At 43.6% G+C, this 16,244-nt stretch overlaps 4 non-coding genes across 4 annotated transcripts; all 4 read right to left on the reverse strand.

The window, feature by feature from the left end:
- Nucleotides 1-8,533: 8,533 nt before the first annotated feature.
- trnal-uaa (transfer RNA leucine (anticodon UAA)) lies at nucleotides 8,534-8,617 on the reverse strand. Its single transcript has one exon. It is a non-coding gene; the product is annotated as a tRNA-Leu (tRNA).
- A 4,480-nt stretch (nucleotides 8,618-13,097) lies between these two features.
- trnal-uaa (transfer RNA leucine (anticodon UAA)) lies at nucleotides 13,098-13,180 on the reverse strand. The gene has a single exon. It is a non-coding gene; the product is annotated as a tRNA-Leu (tRNA).
- Nucleotides 13,181-13,943: 763 nt separating this feature from the next.
- Nucleotides 13,944-14,024, reverse strand: trnas-aga (transfer RNA serine (anticodon AGA)). The gene has a single exon. It is a non-coding gene; the product is annotated as a tRNA-Ser (tRNA).
- A 1,875-nt stretch (nucleotides 14,025-15,899) lies between these two features.
- On the reverse strand, nucleotides 15,900-15,980 carry trnas-aga (transfer RNA serine (anticodon AGA)). Its single transcript has one exon. It is a non-coding gene; the product is annotated as a tRNA-Ser (tRNA).
- Between the last annotated feature and the right edge of the window lie 264 nt (nucleotides 15,981-16,244).

Raw genomic sequence — 16,244 nt, forward strand, 5'->3', positions numbered from 1 at the left:
AAGCTTCCTCTCATACTCTATTTTCCCCTTCCTAATTAAACCCTTTGTCCTCCTCTGCTGAATTCTAAATTTCTCCCCGTCCTCGGGTTGATGCTTTTTCTGACCAATTTATATGCCTCTTCCTTGGATTTAACGCTATCCTTAATTTCCCTTGTTAGCCACGGTTGAGCCACCTTCCCCATTTTATTTTTGCTCCAGACAGGGATGTCCAATTGTTGAAGTTCATCCATGTGATCTTTATATGTTTTCCATTGCCTATCTGCCGTCAACCCTTTATGTATCATTTCCCAGTCTATGCTAGCCAATTCATGTCTCATACCATCGAAGTTACCTTTCCTTAAGTTCACGACCCCAGTCTCAGAATTAATTGTTTCACTCTCCACCTTAACAAAGAATTCCAGCTTATTGTGGTTAGTCTTCCCCAAGGGGCCTCGCACAACAAGATTGCTAATTAGTCCTTTCTCATTACACATCAAGCAGTCGAGGATGGCCAGCCCTCTAGATGGTCCCTCGACATATTGGTCGAGAAAACCATCCCTAATACACGCCAGCAATCCTTCTCCACCGTATTACTACCAGTTTGGTTAGCTCAATCTATGTGTAGATTAAACTCGCCCATGATAAGTGGTGTACCTTTATTGCACACATCCCTACTTTCTTGTTGGATGCTGTCAGCAAACTCACGACAATTGTTTGGTGGTACACAACTCCCACTAGCGTTTTTTTCCCTTTGATATTCCACAGATCCACCCACGTAGAATCCACGCGTATGTCCTTCCTGACTATTGCATTAATTTCCTCTTCAACCAGCAATGCCATCCCACCTCCTTTTCCTTTGTCTCCATCCTTCCTGACTGGTGAATACCCCTGGATGTTGCGTTCCCGGCCTTCGTCACCCTGGATCCATTTCTCCGTGATGCCAATTACATCATATTCATTAATTGCTGCCTGTGCAGTTAATTTGTCCACCTTATTACGAATACTCCTCGCATTGAGGCACAATGCCTTCAGGCTTGTTATCTTAACACACCTTGTCCCTTTAGAAGTTTGCTGCAATGTGGCCCTTTTTGATTTTTTCCTTTGGGTTTCTCTGCCCTCCACCCTTACTTTTCTGCCCCCAAAGGTTCCCATCCCGCTGCCATATTAGCTTAACCCCTCCCCAACAACACGAGCAAACTCTCCCTCGTGGACATTGGTTCTGCTTAGGTGCAGACTGTCCGGTTTGCACAGGTCCCAGCTCCGCCAGAACGGTTCCAATGTCCCAAGAAATTGAATCCCTCCCTTCTGCAACACACATTCATCTGAACTATCCTGCGATTCCTACTCTGAAAAGTGGTAGCTATCCCTGAGATTGCTACCTTTGAAGTCCGATTTGTTAATTTAGCTCTCAGCTCCCTTAATTCAGCTTCTAATTCCTCAGACACAGAGAGTCAGACTCAAACACATAAAGTGCACTCTAAAGACAGAGAGTGAGAGGCACAGATACATTGCACAATCCCATTTGTTTGAATGTTACAAAGTTATCGACAAATGCAGATTCAACAGAATAGATTCGGGTATAACTGAGCAGGATGGCAGGAAATCGGTTTGAATTTAAAGATTTACCAGGAGTGGGGTTCGAACCCATGCAGGTATAAAGCCATTGGATTTTCCTTCCAACACCTTAACAACTCGGCCATCCTGGTTTTGTCAGTATTCGGATTTTGTCTCTGTGAGAATCTGGGCTGCAGCTCCACTCTCACAGACACAGGTTTTTAATGAGCATTTTCGAATATTTATAGTAATATTGACACAGGGGCAACTCTCCTGTTCTTTTTCGAGTAATGCTCTGGAAACTTTCATATCCACCCAAGGGTGCAGACGGAGATTCAATTTTACATTTTATCCGAAAGTCAACAGCTTCAACAATACAAAATCCCCCAAGTGCTGCATTTGAGTGTCAGCCAAGATTATATGCTCAAGTCTCAGGAGTGGGACTTACACACACAACCTCCTTATTCAGCCGAGAATGCTGCCACTGAACCAAAGCCGATACCAAAGTTCACATCAGTATTATTTTCCCCAAGTCATTTTATAAAGTTTCAGGACATACAGAAGTAATATTCAACATTTTGAAAAAGCTTCATCCTGGTCGGGGAATTGAACGCCTACCTCGCGCGTGACAGAGAGGGATATTAACTAAGACACGAATGAGGAGCTGACGGGTGTGGATTCTGTCAGTGCAGGAATCGAGCTGAGAACAGAAATGGACACCATGAGAAGTAGACAGGCACATTGAGAAAGAGAGACAAACCGACAAACAGGGAGAGACAGACAGCAAGATAGAGACAACATGAGACAGAAAGTGTGAGACTGAGAAGGAGAGGCAGACTGAGTGAGAAAAAGACACAAACACACACACATACAGATATAAAGAGAGAGAGGGAAACAGTGAGAGAAAGACAGTGATAAAGACAGTAACAAGGAGAGAGACAGATGAAGAGTGAGCGACAGATAGAGAGATATACAGAGATATAAACAGAAAATGATGGAAATACTCAGCAGGTTAGAGACAGGAACTATCAGAGACAGGCAAATAGAGACAGTCAGGTCGAGACATAGATAGACAGAGATGATGGGAATGAGAGAGACAGTCAGACAGAGAGACTGAGAGAATCCCACTGGAACAGAACTGGACATCGTGAGAAAGAGACAGACACGTTGAGAGACAGACAAACAGGGAAACAGGGAGAGACAGACAGCGAGATAGAGGCAAAGAGAGACAGAAAGTTTGAGACTGAGTGGGAGGGTCAGACTGAATGAGAAAACGACTCCAACACATACATACACAGAGATGTGTTTGTGTGCTCCATAAAGAGAAGGAGGCAAATATGATGCGATGACAGAGACAAAGACAGGGACAAAGAAAGAGACAAAGAGGGAGACAGATAGAGAGAAAGACAGATAGAGACAATAATTCGGTTCTGTCTTTATAAAGGAAGATACAAAAAACCTTCCGACTGTACGAGGGGACTGTGAGTCTCGTGAGAATGAGGAACTGAAAGATATCCTTATTGGCGGGAAATTGTGTTGGAGAAATTGTTGGGATTAAAAGCCAATAAATGCCCGGCTCCTGATAGTCTGCATCCCAGAGTACTTAAGGAAGTGGCCCTAGAAATAGTGGATGCATTGGTGATCATTTTTCAACAATTATTCGACTCTGGATCAGTTCCTATGGACTAGAGGGTAGCTAATGTGATGGCATTTTTTAAAAAAGGAGGGAGAGAGAAAGCAGCTAATTATAGACCGGTTAGCCTGACATCAGTCGTGAGGAAAATATTGGAATCAATCATTAAGGATGAAATAGCAGCCCATTTGGAAAGCAGTGACAGGATCGGACCGAGTCAGCATGGATTTATGAAAGTTAAATCACGCTTGACGAATGTTCTGGAATTTTTTGAGGATGAAATGAGTAGAGTGGACAAGGGAGAACCAGTGGATGTGGTGTATTTGGACTTTCAATAGGCTTTTGACAAGGTCCCACACTAGAGATTGGTGCACAAAATCAAAGCGCATGGTATTGGGATTAATGTACTGACATGGATAGAGAACTGGTTGGCAGACAGGATGCAGAGAATCGGGATAAACGGGTCCTTTTCAAACTGGCAGGAAGTGACTAGTGGGGTGCCGCAGGGCTCAGTGCTGGGACTCCAGCTCTTTACAATATACATGAACGATTTGGTTGAAGGAATAGAGTGTAATATCTCCAAGTTTGCGGATGACACTAAACTGGGTGGCGGTCCGAGCTGTTAGGAGGACGCTAAGAGGCTGCAGGGTGAATTGGACAGATTAGGTGAGTGGGCAAATACATGGCAGATGCAGTATAATGTGGATAAATGTGAGGTTATCCATTTTGGGGGCAACAACACGAAAGCAGAATATTATCTGAATGGCGGAAAACTAGAAAAAGGGGAGGTGGAGTGAGACCTTGGTGTTATGGTTCATCAGTCACTGAAAGTGGGCATGCAGGTACAGCAGGCGGTAAAGAAGGCAAATGGTATGTTGGCCTTCGTAGCTAGAGGATTTGAATATAGGAGCCAGGAGATCTTACTGCAGTTGTACAAGGCCTTCGTGAGGACACACCTGGAATATTGTGTTCAGTTTTGGTCTCCTAGTCTGAGGAAGGACGTTCTTGCTGTTAAGGGAGTGCAGCGAAGGTTCACCAGACTGATTCCAGGGATGGCAGGACTGTCATATGAGGAGAGATTGGATCAACTAGGCCTTTAATCACTGGCGTTTAGAATGATGAGAGGGGATCTCATAGAATCATATAAGATTCTGACGGGACTGCACAGGTTAGATTCGGGAAGAATGTTCTCGATGTTGGGGAAGCCAGAACCAGGGGACATAATCTTAGGATAAGGGGTAGGCCATTTAGCAGTGAGATGAGGAGAAACTTCTTCACTCAGAGAGTTGTTGACCTGTGGAATTCCCTGCCACAGAGAGTTGTTGAAGCCAGTTCATTGGATATATTCAAGAGGGAGTTAGATATGGTCCTTACGGTTAAGTGGATGAAGTGGGATGGAGAGGAAAACAGGAAAGGGTAACTGAAAGAATGATCAGCCATAATAATATTGAATGGCGGTGCAGGCTCGAAGGGCCTAATGGCCTACTCCTGCAGTTATTTTCTATGTTTCTATGTTTCAAAAACAGAAAATGATGCAAATACTCATCAGATTAGAGACGGGGACAAAATGAGACAGGCAAAGACACGGACAGGGAGGATGGGAAAGAGAGAGACATTCAGACAGAGAGTCTGAGAGAATCCCATTGGAACAGAACTGGACACCGTGAGAAAGAGACAGATTGAGAGACAGAGACAAACAGAGAACCAGGCACAGACAGTGTGAGTCAGAGAGAGGCAGACTGAGGAAGATAAAGGCTCAAGCACACAAACACATACACAGCTCTCTAAAGAGAGAAAGGCAGAGACTGAGATACACAGCTACATTTCACAATTTCATTTCATGATCGACTTAGAGTGTCACAGAGTTACAGAAAATTGCAGATTCAACAGATGAAAATCACGTATCACTGGGCAGGATGGGAAAAATCACTGTTAAATTAAAGTGATTCTAGGATTGGGGTTCGAATCCACGCGGGAAAAACCCATTGAATTTTATGGCCAACGCTGTATCCACTCGCCCATCCTGGTCTTTGTAGCGTTTGGATTCTGTCTCTGTGAGAATGTGGCCTTCAGCTCCACCCCCACAGCAACACACACACATACACATCGGGTTTCAGTGAGCATTTACGAAAATTTTTAGTAATATTGACACGGGCGCAACTCTCCTAATCTTTTTCGTGTAATGCTCTGGGAACTTTCACATCCAGCCGAGGTTGCAGACGGAGCTTCAATTTAACATTTCAGCCGATTGTCAACAGCTTCAACAATGGAAAATTCCACAAACACTGCATTTGAGTGTCAGCAAAGATTATCTGCTCAAGTCTCAGGAGTGGGACTTACACACACAACCTCCCGATTCAGTCGAGAATAGAACCAATGAACCAAGTCCGATACCAACGATCACAACCGTATTATTTTCCCCAAGTTTTTAAAAAATTTCCAGGACATACCACATTCATGGTGATGATTTGCATCGACAGTTTCACATACACAGAGACATACATATAGATAAACATACACAGACACACACACACACAATAACCAAAAATATACACGCGTCAACATAGAAACATAGAAACATAGAAATTAGTTGCAGGAGCAGGCCATTCGGCCCTTCGAGCCTGCACCACCATTCTTTAAGATCATGGCTGATCATTCAACCTCAGTACCCATTTCCTGTTTTCTCTCCATATCCCTTGAACCCTTGAGTCGTAAGGGCCATATCTAACTCCCTCTTAAATATATCTAACTAACTGGCCTCAACAACTTTCTGCGGTGGAGAATTCAACAGGTTAACCACTCTCTGAGTGAAGACGTTTCTCCTCATCTCGGTCCTAAATGGCTTACCCCTTATTCTTAGACTGTGACCCCTGGTTCTCGAACTCCCCAGTAACGGAAGCATTTTTCCTGCCTCTCAATTGTCAAATTTAGTCAGAATTTTATTTGCTTCTATGAGATCCCCTCTCATACTTCTAAACTCCAGTGGATACCAGCCCAGTTGATCCAGTCTCTGCACATATGTCAGTCCTGCCATCCCGGGAATCATGCTGGTGAACCTTTGCTGTACTCCCTCAATAGCAAGGACGTCCTTCCTCAGATTCGGAGACCAAAACTGAACACAATATTCCAGGAGTGGCCTCACCAAGGCCCTGTACAACTGCAGTAAAACCTCCCTGCTCCTATAGTCAAATCCCCTCGCTATGAAGGCGAACATGCCATTTGCATTCTTCACCGCCTGCTGCACCTGCACACCAACTTTCAATGACTGATGTACCATAACACCCAGATCAAGATATACACAGGTTGCCTTAGGCAAATAGATGGATAGACAGGCAGGGTCACTGTCGCTACTTTGTCTGGCTTTTGCGTTTTTCAGTCGAGAATGCTGCCACTGAACCAAAGCCGATACCAATGTTCACAACCGTATTATTTTCCCCAAGTCTTTTTGAAAAGTTCCAGGACATACCAAATTCATGGTGATGATTTCCACAGACAGTTGTACAGACACAGAGACATATATACAGATAGACAGACACAGAGACTCACACATACATACATAACCAAAAATATACATGCACCAACGGACATGCACAGATGCCGGAGACATCTCGAGGGATAGACAGGCTGAGTCACTGTCGCTACTTTGGCTGATTTTTGCGTTTTTCTATCCGTATGTATCGTGAATATTGCAGATTAATAAAAATGAGATATAGATGTCAGTGTTGAAAGGTGTGGGACGTTATTCCACCTATCTCAGGATTAGTTTTGCAAAAACCTGGTTAAATTGTGAAGAAAATTGCTGAGAATCGTAGTCGGCAGGATTCGAACCTGAGCGCCGAAAACCAAAAGGATTTCAAGCCAATCGCATTAACCACTCGACCACAATTACTGCGTCTTTGGCACTTTAAATGTTACTCAGAAAAAACTCAGTCATCCATCTCTGTGTAGCAGACGGCCACAGAATCCTGAAAAAGTCTCTGTTTGCAAAAAATCTGGAAGAGGCAATCGCCTCTTGCTGTATTTTTACTGTTCTATATTGTTCTGGAACTTTTCAATATGAATCTATACCAAGAAAGAGAAGTAAAATTAGACATTTTGAAAAAACTGCTTTTCCGTCGGGGAATTGAACCCGTTTCTATTTCTTAACAGGGGAGCAAAATTACGACTATACGGACGAAGGTGCGGGCGATGTCAGAGCAGTAATCGAGCTGTGAACAGAAGTCGACAGACACATTGAGAGACAGAGACAAACCGACAAACAGGGAGAGATAGACATCGATAGAGGGACAACAAGAGACAGAAAGGGTGAGTCTGAAAAGTCACGCAGACTCTGAGAAAAAGACTCAAAAACCTACATATACAGAGATGTGTGTGTGTGATCAATAAAGAGAGAGAGGGAAAGAGTGAATGAAAGACAGTGATAAAGACAGTGACAAGGAGAGAGACAGATAGAGAGAGAATGACAGATAGAGAGATTTACAGAGATATAAACAGAAAATGATGGAAATACTCAGCAGGTTAGAGACAGGAACTACCAGCGACAGGCAAAGAGAGACAGATAGGCAGAAATATAGACAGACAGAGATGATGGGAAAGAGTGAGACAGTCAGACAGAGAGACTGAGAGAATCCCATTCGAAAAGAAATGGACACCGTGAGAAAGTGACAGACACATTGAGAACCAGAGACAAACAGGGAAATGGGGACAGACAGACAGTGAGATAGAGACAAAGAGAGACAGAAAGTTTGAGACTGAATGGGAGGATCAGACTGAATGAGAAAAAGGCTCAAACACATACATACACAGAGATGTATTTGCGTGCTCCATAAAGAGAGGGAGGCAAATAGTGATGGAATGACAGAGAAAAGGAGAGGGACAAAGAGAGAGACAAAGAGGGCGACAGATAGAGAGAAAGACAGATAGAGAGAGAGCCATAGAGAAAAAAACAGAACATAATGGAAATATTTATCAGGTTAGAGACAGGGATTAACAGAGACAGGCAAAGACATGGACAGACAGAGATAATGCGACTGAGATAGGCAGTCAGACTGAGAGTCTGAGAGAATCCCATTGCAACAGAACGAGACACCGTGAGAAAGAGACAGATTGAGAGACAGGGACAAACAGAGAAACAGGGACAGAGAGAGTGTGTCAGAGAGAGGCAGACTGAGAGAGACAATGACTCAAACACATTCACAGCTCTCTAAACAGAGAGAGTGGCAGAGACCGAGCAACACAGATACATTTCACAATTTCATTTCATTGTCGGCTCAGAATGTCACATCGTTGCAGAAAATTGGAGATTCAGCAGATGAAAATCGGGTATCACTCGGCAGGATGGGAAAAATCTCTGTTTAATTAAGGAATCACCAGGAGTGGGGTTTGAACCCACGCGAGTATATAACCCATTACATCTTAAATGCAACGCCTTTACAACTCGGCCATCCTGGTCCTGATCCTGTCAATGGTTGGACTCTGCCTCTGTGAGAATCTGGACTTCAGCTCCACCCACACAGACACAGAGGATTTCAGGGAGCATTTACGAACATTTTTCGTAATATTGACACGGGCGCAACTCTCCTATTCTTTTTCGACGAAGGCTCTGGGAACTTTCACATCCACCCGAGGGTGCAAATGGAGCTTCAATTTAAAATTTCAGCCGATGGTCAACAGCTTCAACAATGCAAAATGCCCCAAATACTGCATTTGAGTGTCATCCAAGATGATGTGTTCAAGTCTCAGGAGTGGGACTTACACACACAACCTCCTGATTCAGTCGAGAATGGAGCCACTGAACCAAAACCGATACCAAAGATCACAACCGTATTATTTTCCCCAAGTGTTTTAAAAGTTCCAGGACGTACCAAATTCATGGTGATGATTTCCACAGACAGTTGCACATACAAAGAGACATACATACAGATAGACATACACAGACACGCGCACACACAATAAAAAAAATATACATGCATCACCATAGAAACATAGAAATTAGTTGCAGGAATATGCCATTCGGCCCTTCGAGCCTGCACCACCATTCAATAAGATCATGGCTCATCATTCAACCTCTTTTACCCCTTTCCTGCTTTCTCTCCATACCACTTGATCTCTTTAGCCATAAGGGCCATATCTAACTCCCTTTTGAATATATCTAATGAACTGGCCTCAACGACTTTCTGCGGTAGAAAATTTCACAGGTAAACCATTCTCTGAGTGAAGAAGTTTCTCCTCATCTCGGTCATAAATGGCTTACCCCTTATTTTTAGACTGTAATGCTTGGTCTCAAACTACCCAGCAATGAGAACATTCTTCCAGCCTCCAATCTCGTCAGAATGTTATATGTTTCTGTGAGATCCCCTTTCAGTCTTCTAAACTCCAGTGGATACCAGCCCAGTTGATCCAGTCACTCCTCATATGTCAATCCTGCCATCCCGGGAATCATGCTGGTGAACCTTCGCTGTACTCCCTCAATAGCAAGGACGTCCTTCCTCAGATTCGGGGACCAAAACTGAACACAATATTCCAGGTGTGACCTCACCAAGGCCCTGTACAACTGCAGTAATATCTTCCTGCTCCCATACTCAAATCCCCTAGCTATGAAGGGGAACATGCCATTTGTTTTCTTCACCGCCTGCTGCACCTACATGCCAACTTTCAATGACTGATGTACCATGACACTCAGATCAAGATATACACAGGTTGCCTTAGACAAATAGATGGATAGACAGGCAGGGTCACTGAGGATACTTTGGCTGGTTTTTGCGTTGTTCTATCCGTATGTATCGTGAATACTGCAGATTAATGTAGAAAGAAAATAGCGGCTGCATCGAAAGATGTGGGACGTTGCTCTATCTATCTCAGAATCAGTTTTGCAGTAACGTGGTTAAATTGTGAAAAGAATGAAATATGCTGAGAAACATAGTCGGCAGGATTCAAAACTGCGCAGAGAAACCCCGATGGATTTTTTGTCCATTGTCTTACACACTCGGCCACGACTATTAGCTCGCTGCATCATTAAATGTTACTCAGATAAAACTCAGTCATCCATCTCTGTGCAGCAAACGGCCACAGAATCAGGAAAAAGTCTCCGTTTGCTAAAAATCTGGAAGAGGCAACCTCCTCTTCCTGTATTTGTACTGTTCTATATTGCCCTGGAACTTTTTAATATGAATCAACACCAAGAAAGAAGTAAAATTCTGCATTTTGTAAATGCTGCCACCGCGTCGGGAAGTAGAACCACGGTCTCCAGCGGAACAGGCGGGGATACTCACCGCTATACTAACGAGCATGAGTTCTATCAGAGCAGAAAGCGAGCTGTGAATGGAACTGGACACCATGAGAAGACGACAGACACATTGCGAGACAGAGACAAACCGACAAACAGGGAGAGACTGACAGCGAGATAGAAACAATGAGAGACAGAAAATGTGAGACTGAGAAGGAGAGGCAGACTGAGTGAGAAAAAGACTCAAACACACACATATACAGAGATGTGTGTGTGTGATCTATAAGGAGAGAGGGAAAGAGTGAAAGAAAGAGAGTAATAAAGACAGTGACAAGGAGACAGAGAGCGACAGATAGAGAGTGTCAGAGATAGAAACACTAATGCTGGAAATACTCAGCAGGTTAGAGACAGGAACTAACAGAGGCAGGCAAAGACATGGACAGACAGAAATGATGGCAAAGAGAGAGTCAGTCTTACAAAGAGTCTATGAGAATCCCATTGGAACAGAACTGGACACCGTGGGAAAGAGACAGAGACACAAGAACAGACAGAGTGAGTTAGACTGAGAGCGAAAAACACACAAACACAAACACACCTCTCTAAAGAAAGAGAGAGGCAGAGACCGAGCGACACCGATACATTTCACAATTTCATTTCATTTTCGGCTCAGAGTGTCACAGAGTTGCACATTCAACAGATAAAAATCGGGTATCACTGATGAGAATGGGAGGAAATCCGTGTTAAATTAAAGAAGTAGCAGGAGTCAGCTACGAGAACACGTGGGAAACATCCAATTTAATTTTAAGGCCAAAGCCTTAACCACTCGGCCATCCTGGTCCTGTCAGAATATGGATTCTGTCTCTGTGAGAAACTGGGCTTCAACCCCACCCCCACAGACACACATACCTGGAGGCTTTCAGTGAGCATTTACGAACATTTTTAGTAATATTGACACGTGGGAAACTCTCCTATTCTTTTTCGAGTAGGGCTCTGGGACCATTCACACACACCCGATAGTGCAGACTCAGCTTCAATTTAACATTTCATCCGAAAGTCAACAGCTTCAACATTGCAAAATTCCCCAAGTGCGGAACTTGAGTGTTAGCCAAGATGATATGCTCAAGTCCAAGGAGTGCGACTTGAACACACAAACACCCGATTCAGTCGAGAATGCTGCCACTGAACCAAAGCCGATACAAACGTCCACAACCGTCTTATTTTCCCCAAGTCTTTTTTATAATTTCCAGGACATACCAAATTCATGGTGATGATTTCCACAGACAGTTGCACATACACAGAGACATATATACAGATCGACAGACAGAGACACACCCACATACGTAACCAAAAATTTACACGCACCAACGGACCTACACAGATGTCTTCAACATATAAAGGGATAGACAGGCTGACTCACTGTCGCAACTTTGACTGATTTTTTGTGTTTTCCTATCCGTATGTATCGTAAATATTGCAGATTAATAAAAATGAGAAAAAAATGTCAGTGTTGAAAGGTGTGGGACGTTATACCATCTATCTCAGGATCAGTTTTGCAAAGTTCTGGTTAAATTGTGAAATGGCATGAAAAAATGCCGAGAATCGTAGTGGACAGGCTTCAAATCTACGCAGGGAAAACCCAATGGTTTTTAATCCATCGTCTTAACCACTCGGCCACTTCAAATGCGACTCTGTCTTCTTAAACGTTACTCAGAAAAAACTCAGTCATCCATCTCTGTGCAGCAGACGGCCAAAGAATCCTGTAAAAGTCTCCGTTTACTAAAAATCTGGAAGAGGCAATCTCCTCTATGTGTATTTTTCCAGTTCGATATGGCTCTGGAACTTTTTAAAATGAATCTCTACCAAGAAACAGAAGTAAAATTCTACATTTTGAAACACCTGGCTTCCAGTCTTGGAATTGAAACCCGGTCTCCCGCATGACAGGCGGGGATACTCACCACTATACTAACGAGGAACTTACAGGTAGCAGCTCTGTCAGAGCAGGAATCGAGCTGTGCACAGAACTCGACACCATGAGAAGTCGACAGACACATTGAGAGACAGAGACAAACCGACAAGCAGGGAGAGACACACAGCGAGTTAGAGACAACGAGCGACAGAAAGAGTAAGACTGAGAAGGAGAGGCAGACTTAGTGAGAAAAAGACTCAAACGCATACATATACAGAGATGTGTATATGTGTGATCTATTAAGAGAGAGAGGGTAAGAGTGAGAGAAAGAAAATGATAAAGACAGTGACAAGGAGAGGAACAGACAGAGAGAGAGATAGAGACTAAAACAGAAAATGATGGAAATACTTATCAGGTTAAAGGCTGGACTAACAGAGACAGGCAAAGACATGGACAGACCGAAATGATGGGAAAGAGAGAGCCAGTCAGACAAAGAGTCTGAGAGAATCCCATTGGAACAGGCGTGGGCACCGTGAGAAAGAGACAGATTGAGAGACAGAGACAAACAGAGAAACAGGGACAGATAGAGTGAGTCAGACTGAGAGAGACAAAGGATCAAGCATGCAAACCTATCTGAAGAGAGAGAGAGAGGCAGAGACCGAGCGACACAGATAAATTTCACAATTTCATTGGATCATCGGTTCAGCGTGTCACATTGTTGCAGAAAATTGCTGATTCAACGGATGAAAATACGGTCTGACTGATCAGAATAGGAGGAAATACGCGTTAAATTGAAGAGATAACATGAGTGGGGTACGAACCCACGCGGGAAAAATCCCATTGAATTTTAAGGCCAACACCTTAACCACTCGGCTATCCTGTTTCGGTGAGAACCAGGATTCTGTCTCGGTGAGAAACTGGGCTACAACCCCAACCCCACATACAAAAAACATACATATCAGCTTTCAGTGAGCATTTACGAACATTTTTAGTAATATTGACACGGGGGCAACTCTCCTACTGTTTTTCGAATAATGCTCTGGGACCTTTCATATCCACCCGAGGGTACAGACGGAGCTTCACTTTAACATTTCATCCGAAAGTGTAAGCTTCAACAATGCAAAATTCCCCAAGTGGTGCACTAGAGTGTTAGCCAAGATTATATGCACAAGTCTCAGGAGTGCGACTTCAACACACAAACTCCAGATTCAGTCGAGAATGCTGCCACTGAACAAAAGCCGATACAAAAGATCACAACCGTATTATTGTCCCTCAGTCTTTTTTATAAGTTCCAGGACATACCAAATTCATGGTGATGATTTGCACAGACAGTTGCACATACACAGAGACATATATAGAGATAGACAGACACAGAGACACACACACACATAACCAAAAATGTGCACGCACCAACGGGCATGCAGAGATGCCTGAGACATCTCGAGGGATAGACAGGCTGAATCACTGTCGCAACTTTGACTGATTTTTCCATTTTCTTATCCGGAAGTATCGCGAATATTGCAGATTAATAAAAATGAGAAAAAAATGTCAGTGTTGAAAGGTGTGGGACGTTATTCCATCGATCTCAGGATCAGTTTGGCAGAGAACCGGTTAAATTGTGAAATGGAATGAAAAATGCTGAGAATCGTAGTCGGCAGGATTCGAACCTGCGCGGGATAACCCAATGGATTTCTAGTCCATCGCCTTAACCACTCGGCCACGACTACTGTGTCGCTGCCTTTTTAAACGTTACTCAGAAAAATCTCAGTCATCCATCTCTGTGCAGCAGACGGCCAAAGACTCCTGAAAAATTCTCCGTTTGCTAAAAATCTGGACGAGGCAATCTCCTCGACCTGTATTTTTACAGTTCGATATTGCTCTGGAACTTTTTAATATGAATTTCTTCCAAGAAACAGAAGTAAAATTCTACAATTTGAAACAACTGCCTCCCGGTCGGGGAATGGAACCCCGGTCTCCCGCGTGACAGGCGGGGATACTCACCACTAAATTAACGAGGAACTGACGTACACCAGTTCGGTCAGAGCAGGAATCGAGCTGTGAACAGAACTGGACAACATGAGAAGTCGACAGACACATTGAGAGACAGAGACAAACCGACAAACAGGGTGAGACAGACAGCGAGATAGAGACAACGAGAGACAGAAAGTGTGAGACTGAGAAGGAGAGGCAGACTGAGTGAGAAAAAGACTCAAACATATACATATACAGAGATGTGTGTGTGTGATCTATTAAGAGAGAGAGGGAAAGAGTGATAGAAAGACAATGATAAAGAAAGTGACAAGGAGACAGATGGAGACAGAGCGAAAGAGACTAAAACAGAAAATGATGGAAATACTTCTCAGCTTACAGGCAGGGACTAACAGAGACAGGCAAAGACATGGACAGACCGAAATGATGGGAAAGAGAGAGCCAGTCAGACAAAGAGTCTGAGAGAATCCCATTGGACCAGACGTGGCACCGTGAGAAAGAGACAGATTGAGAGACAGAGACAAACAGAGAAACAGGGACAGACAGAGTGAGTCAGACTAAGAGAGACAAAGATTCAAACATACAAACACATACACAACTCTCTGAAGAGAGAGAGAGAGCTGGAGACCGAGCGACGCAGATACATTTCATAATTTCATTTCATTATCGGTTCAGAGTGTCACATTGTTACAGAAAATTGCTGATTCAACCGATGAAAATCCGGTCTCACTGATCAGAATGGGAGGAAATCCGTGTTAAATTAAAGAGATACCAGGAGTGGGGTACGAACCCACGCGGGAAAAAAATCATTAAAATTTAAGGCCAACGCCTCAACCACTCGGCTATCCTGGTCCTGTGAGAACCTGCATTCTGTCTCTGTGAGAATCTGGGCTTCAACCCCGACCCCACATACAAACACATGCACATCGGCTTTCAGTGAGCATTTACGAACATTTTTAGTAATATTGAGACGGGGGCAACTCTCCTATTCTTTTTCGAGTAATGCACTGGGAACTTTCATATCCACCGAGGGTGCAGACGGAGCTTCAATTTAACATTTCATCCGAAAGTCAACATCTTCAACATTACAAAATTCCCCAAGTGTTGCACTTGAGTGTTTGCCAGGACGATATGCTCAAGTCTCAGAAGTGCGACTTGAAGACACAAACTCCCGATTCAGTCGAGAATGCTGCCACTGAACCAAAGCCGATACAAAAGTTCACAACCTTATTATTTCCCCCAAGTCTTTTTTATAAGTTCCAGGACATACCAAATTCATGGTGATGATTTCCCAGACAGTTGCACATACACAGAGACAAAAATAGAGATAGACAGACACAGAGACACACACACACATAACCAAAAATTTGCACGCACCAACGGTCATGCACAGATGCCTTCGTCATCTCGAGGGATAGACAGGCTGAATCACTGTCGCAACTTTGACTGATGTTTGCGATTTTTGAAACGGATGTACCGTGAATATTGCAGATTAATAAAAATGAGAAAAAAATGTCAGTGTTGAAAGGTGTGGGACGTTATTCCATCTATCTCAGGATCAGTTTGGCAGAGACCCGGTTAAATTGTGAAATGGAATGAAAAATGCTGAGAATCGTAGTCGACAGGATTCGATCCTGCACGGGATAACCCAATGGATTTCTAGTCCATCGCCTTAACCACTCGGCCACGACTACTGTGTCGCTGCCTTTTTAAACGTTACTCAGAAAAAACTCAATCACGCCAAGGTCCCTCTGTTCCTCTAAACTTCTCAGTGTCCTACCATTTATTGTGTATTCCTTTTCCTTGTTCGCCCTCACCAAATGCATTACCTCACACTTCTGCGGATTGAATTCCATTTGCCCCTGCTCTGCCCACCTGACAGGTCCATTGATACCTTCCTGCAGTCTGCAGCTTTCTTCTTCATTATCAACCACATGGACAATTTTCGTATCATCTGC

Source organism: Pristiophorus japonicus, chromosome 23, assembly GCF_044704955.1.
Source record: "Pristiophorus japonicus isolate sPriJap1 chromosome 23, sPriJap1.hap1, whole genome shotgun sequence".
NCBI lineage: Eukaryota > Metazoa > Chordata > Chondrichthyes > Pristiophoridae > Pristiophorus > Pristiophorus japonicus.